The following is a 5,475-nucleotide window of genomic DNA, read 5'->3' as shown; positions in this document are numbered from 1 at the left end:
GGAACCTCACTGAGACAGAGAGAGAGAGGGCTGATGATGCAGGTCAGTGTGTTTGCTGTAGTGCGGTGGTCCCTGTATGGGGGCTCAACAGTGTCACAACAACTTCTGATTCCTGCTAACCATGTTGGCTAAAAATCCTCCTTAAGGTGCTATGATGACATTTTTGTTAACATGTTACAAAACCTTCAAACATCAGATTAACAATTTGTAGCTCTTAAATATAATTTTGCACTTTTACTGATGTTACAGTTACACTTTGTATTGTTGGGTTAACCAACAACATTCTCAGAATGTCTCGTGCAGTTTACTGATTCATTTATTTATCTTTCTCTGCTGTTTTTTCCCTTTAACATCATTTTTTAAACTGTTTTCATTTTAAGGTGGCAGAGGTTTGGTTTTATTCAAACTATAAAACAGACATCCAGGTGAAAGAAAACTAAATGGTGTCAACCAAAATGACAAATTCCATCCTTCCAAACAATAATCCACAAGCCAGCGATCAGTGTCACACGAAGCGACGTCCAGGATGAGCAGGATGGAGGAGCTCAGTGCATCGATCACATCTCCAGCTTGTCTGACAGTTTGTCCTAAATGTGCGGTTACATTTAAAAACTCATCACAACTTTAATATTTCAAGAACCTCAAAATCTGCTGTGTGGCGTGTGAAACCCACTTTGTTGGCCCACATGTGTATTTGGTGTGACTCGTGTGGAGAGCCGACTGAAAAAATAAAGTCTGAGAAGTGATGTGATGACATCAGGAGGAGATTAGCGGATTAGCAGGAATTAAATTGGCAGACAGAGACGTGGTGATGAAGTCAGAGGTTAAAGTCTGTTCTTTGGAACAGAAGTAAGGAAAAAAGCAGCATATTGTCCAGTTTGGTTTTCTCTTTGTTTACCAGTGACTCAGTGGAAGTTTAAAACAATGATGTCAGTTTCTACAGAAACATCTACAATCTTCCAGTTTGTGCTCCACTGAAATGATCACAGACGATCGTTCATGTGAGCCCCAGAAAGGTTAGTGCTCTGATCTTTGGTAGTTTGTATTTCATTTCATGAAATGTAAGAGGGTTCATTATAAAACAGCTGAATACAGCAGCTGATCTAAAACCTGAAACATTTCACATTTAGTTTTACTAAAGAAGCTGCAGATCAGGAGTGTGTCTGACATGTTCAGTTTTCATACTCCAGCAGTAGGTTTTAAAAAGCACTGCAGAGATCTCCCAGCTGGCTTTGCTCAGCGTTTTTGTCTTCTCAAGCTGCTTTTGTTGAGTGAACTCAAAAGCATCTGAAGGTTAATTGAGCTGGGACGCTGCTGACAGCTAATTCTTATAACTCCTCCTGGAAAATAAAAGTAAAAGCCTTTCAGGTGGGCCGAGGGCCAAAGCCGGCCTGAACCGGCCAACAGAAACCAGTTATGGAGCCAAACTTTAACAATGCGCACTGATACTGGGAGCAGGTGTTACCAGACCAGTGTGATGGAAGGCTCAGGTGTCCCTCCACACAGTCTGATGTGCCAAAGTCCAACTCACACCTGAGCTCACAGAAATGATCTTTTTTTCTTTTTATCAGTTACAGTTTTCATTTAAATCAGTGAAAACAGGGTCAACAAATCAATTTAAAACCTTAATACCTCAAAGCTCATAAATGTGAATAAAGATGTGAATTTATACATTTTCCTCCTGTGCTTTACAGCTGGTATAAATCCTCATGTTATGGATTAATGGGCAGCACGGTGGTTAGCACTGTTGCTGCACAGCAAGAAGGTCCTGACCATCAGGCCGGGGTCTTTCTCTGTGGAGTTTGCATGTTCTCCACGTGTTTGCGTGGGTTCTCAACATTGAAAATAATGATTTGGACATAAAGGTGAATTTATTTATTTATGTAGTTTATTTTTCCCATATTCAGCATATACTGACTGAAGTGCACCATCTTGTGGTGCAGCTTGGTAGTACATGTCAGTAGAGTTCAGATAAGATAAGATAAGATAAGACAGTGGTGCCCAAACTTTTTATGCTAAGAAAAATGTTCGCCCCCACGCGCGCACGCACGCACAAACACATCCTCCAACCACACGCGCCCATATTTTGCTCCATTGCGGTTTATTTCACACCTCAAACATTTAGTGAACAGTTAATCAAATACAAGTAACCTGCTATAAATTACAGGTAGTAAGAAAATAAACTCTTTTACGCTGCGTCCGCACACACGGGTATTTTTGAACACGCAGCTGTTTCGTCCACGTAAACGGCGTTTCGAAACGGAGATTATTTAAAACTCCTTTTTTGCGTTTATGTGTGGACGAGGAATACAGAGTTCGTCACGCAACGTCAAAGGTATGTTTTTTCACGTCACGCTGTGGCCACGTTATTGTTTACATGAGAGGAATAACAGAATGGCAGATAGAGACGAAATACTGTTAATCTGACTGTCTGCAGGTTTTACACGCAGTTACTGTCCCTCTGTTTACAAAGGCAGAGGCGTCACGGTGTCATTATTTTACTGTTGTTTGTTTGTTTCCTTGCACTGCTGTAACTGGAGCCTCGTCGTCTCGTCTCTATGTGCTGGACTGTCTGTAGCGGAGATGACAATAAAGTTTACTTTGACTTCGGCAGCGAGCAGGAGCACCGAGGGCTCTCGCGCTCACTCGTGTACAGAATTTCGAAAAAACATCGGTGCAAATTATGAGTCTGTATCATGATGTCTGCTGTTTTCGTGTTTGTTGTTTTGTTTTTATTTTGTTTTATTTTGCGGGTTGGTTATAAGACGCTGCTCTAGCCGGTCAGAGACTCCCCGCCGCCCCGCCCTCTCCTCCCTGCGCCGCAAACAGCAGGCGCACCCCGCAAACGGAGGGCGCCCTTACTCCCAGCAAATGGGCGATAGAAAACCGATCGGTGCCTGTACCATTCCCAGTATGCGCTGGCTGACGTCGGGGCAGCATGAGTACAAGCATTTTTTTTTGTGCCGATGCCCGTGATGCCGCCCCGGGCAACCGCCCGTGTCGCCCGTATCTAAAACCGCTTCTGCTTTACTGTATAAAGAGCAAACATCTCCAACATGTCAGGAGCAGTTAGTCATTACAACAAGTGTTTGTGAACTAAAGATCAAGAATGTGGGATCCTGTTTGTCCGTGATCTAAACAGCCCAGCGCTGCTCCCGAAGACGGGGAAACTGATCCTGCAGGGAGACCTCCCTCTGCACCTGTGCAGGTGAAACCAAAGGGCAGATTTGCTTCATCATATTTTCTAGTCTTTGTCTTAGATTGAAGTTGGTTTGGAAACATGTTCAGCGATGCTTCATCTCCTGCTTTGCGTTTGTGTGGGAGCCCCGTGCTGGCAGTGTCCAAGCGTTGTTTTTATTTTATTTTTTTCCTTTTTCATACCGCGACCCCCCGCAATGGCTCTGCGCCCCCCCTAGGGGGCGGGCCCCACACTTTGGGAAGGTCAGAGATAAGATAAATCAAATTTTATTTGTCTCACACACACAACCATACACAGTATGACATGGGGGTGAAATGCTTGTAGCTGTACAATGCCCGACCATTAAATGACAGAAGAAAAGTTTTACAATATTTACAATTTACAGGTTACTACAAAATTTACAAATTAATTTCTGAATTTACAGTAAAGAATGTGCAAATAGCAGAAGAGATTATAAAGTATTATAAAGATTATAAATTATAGGATTATAGGAAATGTGTGGTGATGTGTGGGAGAATCCAGTCCTACACCTGGTTCAGGGCCCGAATAGCCTGGGGGAAGAAGCTCCTCCTCATTCTCTCTGTTTTGGCCTTAAGGGAGCGAGACCTAGATGACCTTTATTAGTCCCACAGGTGGGACATTTGTTTCCTTACAGCAAAAGTGCAAAGTTATGTAGCAGAAATTAGAAAACACTGGAATGCAATAAAATAAAATACTATATAGAATAAAATGGAATACAAATGCTATAACTGAGTAAGAACATACTAAAGTACAACTTTGTCAGAAAAAGAATTTCACATATAGCAGTCTTATTGCACATGTGTGGGTTGATTTTCATGATTTTATAGATTTTTATGATTTTATTTCAACACAATGTAAAAATGTTCTGGATATAAAATGAAAACTGTAGTTTCCTTATTTGGAGTTGTGGCTGCTCGTTTTCCTTTTGTTTTGCTTTGTTCATTTGTCTCTTTGAATTCTATGTTTTTCAACATGTTCAAAATAAAGATTCAATCAATAAAAAACTAGTTTCCTCAGATTCTTTTGGCAGCTTTGCTTTGGAAAGTTTAAAACTATTTTTAAATGTGGAAGTTTTGCGGGGGTGAGATGGAGACGGATGATCTGCTGTGTCAGTCCCCAAAGGGAGCAGTCGAAAGACAAAGAATAATATTGATTTCTATTATCGATAGCTTCACATTTATATTCCCGTCTTTCTCTATCAACAAAATAAAAACTACTGCTGCACAGCAGCTGTAAATATTCTCTGATTTTTATACTTTTCTCACCATCTTGTTTGCTAAGATTTCAACTGTTGTTCTAAAGTCGCTCATTTGGGGAAATAAATATGAAAAGTTTTTCTTTCTTTCGTCCTTTATACAGTTTCAGGTTTTTTTTTTTGTTTGTTTGTTTGTTTGTTTGTTTGTTTGTTTGTTTTACCTTCGGTGGAGTCACTGCTTATTGAAGTGAGAATAAATTCAGATTTGGTTTCTATAAATTCAAACACATCCACACATCTGGTTTGTCTTTGTTGCTCCACTCCACAAACAACATGCTGACACTGAAACGTGTGCAGCAGCTTTAATGAAACAAGTCCCGAGCCTAATGTGACCTGCACGGTCTGCTGTGACATGAACACAGAGGAAGGAACATCTGAAGCTCATCTGAGAGCTTTTGTGTCTCCGTTTATTAACATCCGCTGGATTTGAAGATAATGAGGGCAAAGAAGGCGGTCGTGTCAGTCTAACATCCAGCAGAGGGCATCAGCGAGTTTCAGGTGATTTGAGCAGGGAGCGTAAACTTCTAAATTAAACCCTTTTTGGTGTAATTGAGTCATTCATTTACAAAAAGAAGCATAAATATTGGGTGGTGGGTTTTCAGGGATGAAGGAAACTGCTCATGCTTGAGTTCTGTTAATTCTTAATTTATTACAACTGTTTCCGTAGTTGTTTAACTTTGTAGAAGATTATGAAACTCACAAAAGTTTGCAGCAAACAGGAGACTGTCACTTTGGCCACCAAGCAGGAGCAGCCCAGCGCGGCTACAACAGGTCAGCTCTGCTAGGACCGACACAAAAGCCGTTTCAGACCACGCTGAGGTGCTTAATTATCATGATTCATCATTTTAGGGGGAAAAAATCCCACAAAAAAGTGTTTTGCTCAGTTACAAAAAGAATAAAACAACAACAAAAAGCAAAGAAGAGAAAAACATTAAATTCTCACTTCATTCATTTTTTTAATATTTATAATTAAATAAGTTTCCAATATTCTCTCCTGTTC

The sequence above is a fragment of the Maylandia zebra genome, linkage group LG10, assembly GCF_041146795.1.
Source record: "Maylandia zebra isolate NMK-2024a linkage group LG10, Mzebra_GT3a, whole genome shotgun sequence".
Taxonomy (NCBI): domain Eukaryota; kingdom Metazoa; phylum Chordata; class Actinopteri; order Cichliformes; family Cichlidae; genus Maylandia; species Maylandia zebra.
This window is presented reverse-complemented; position numbering follows the sequence as displayed.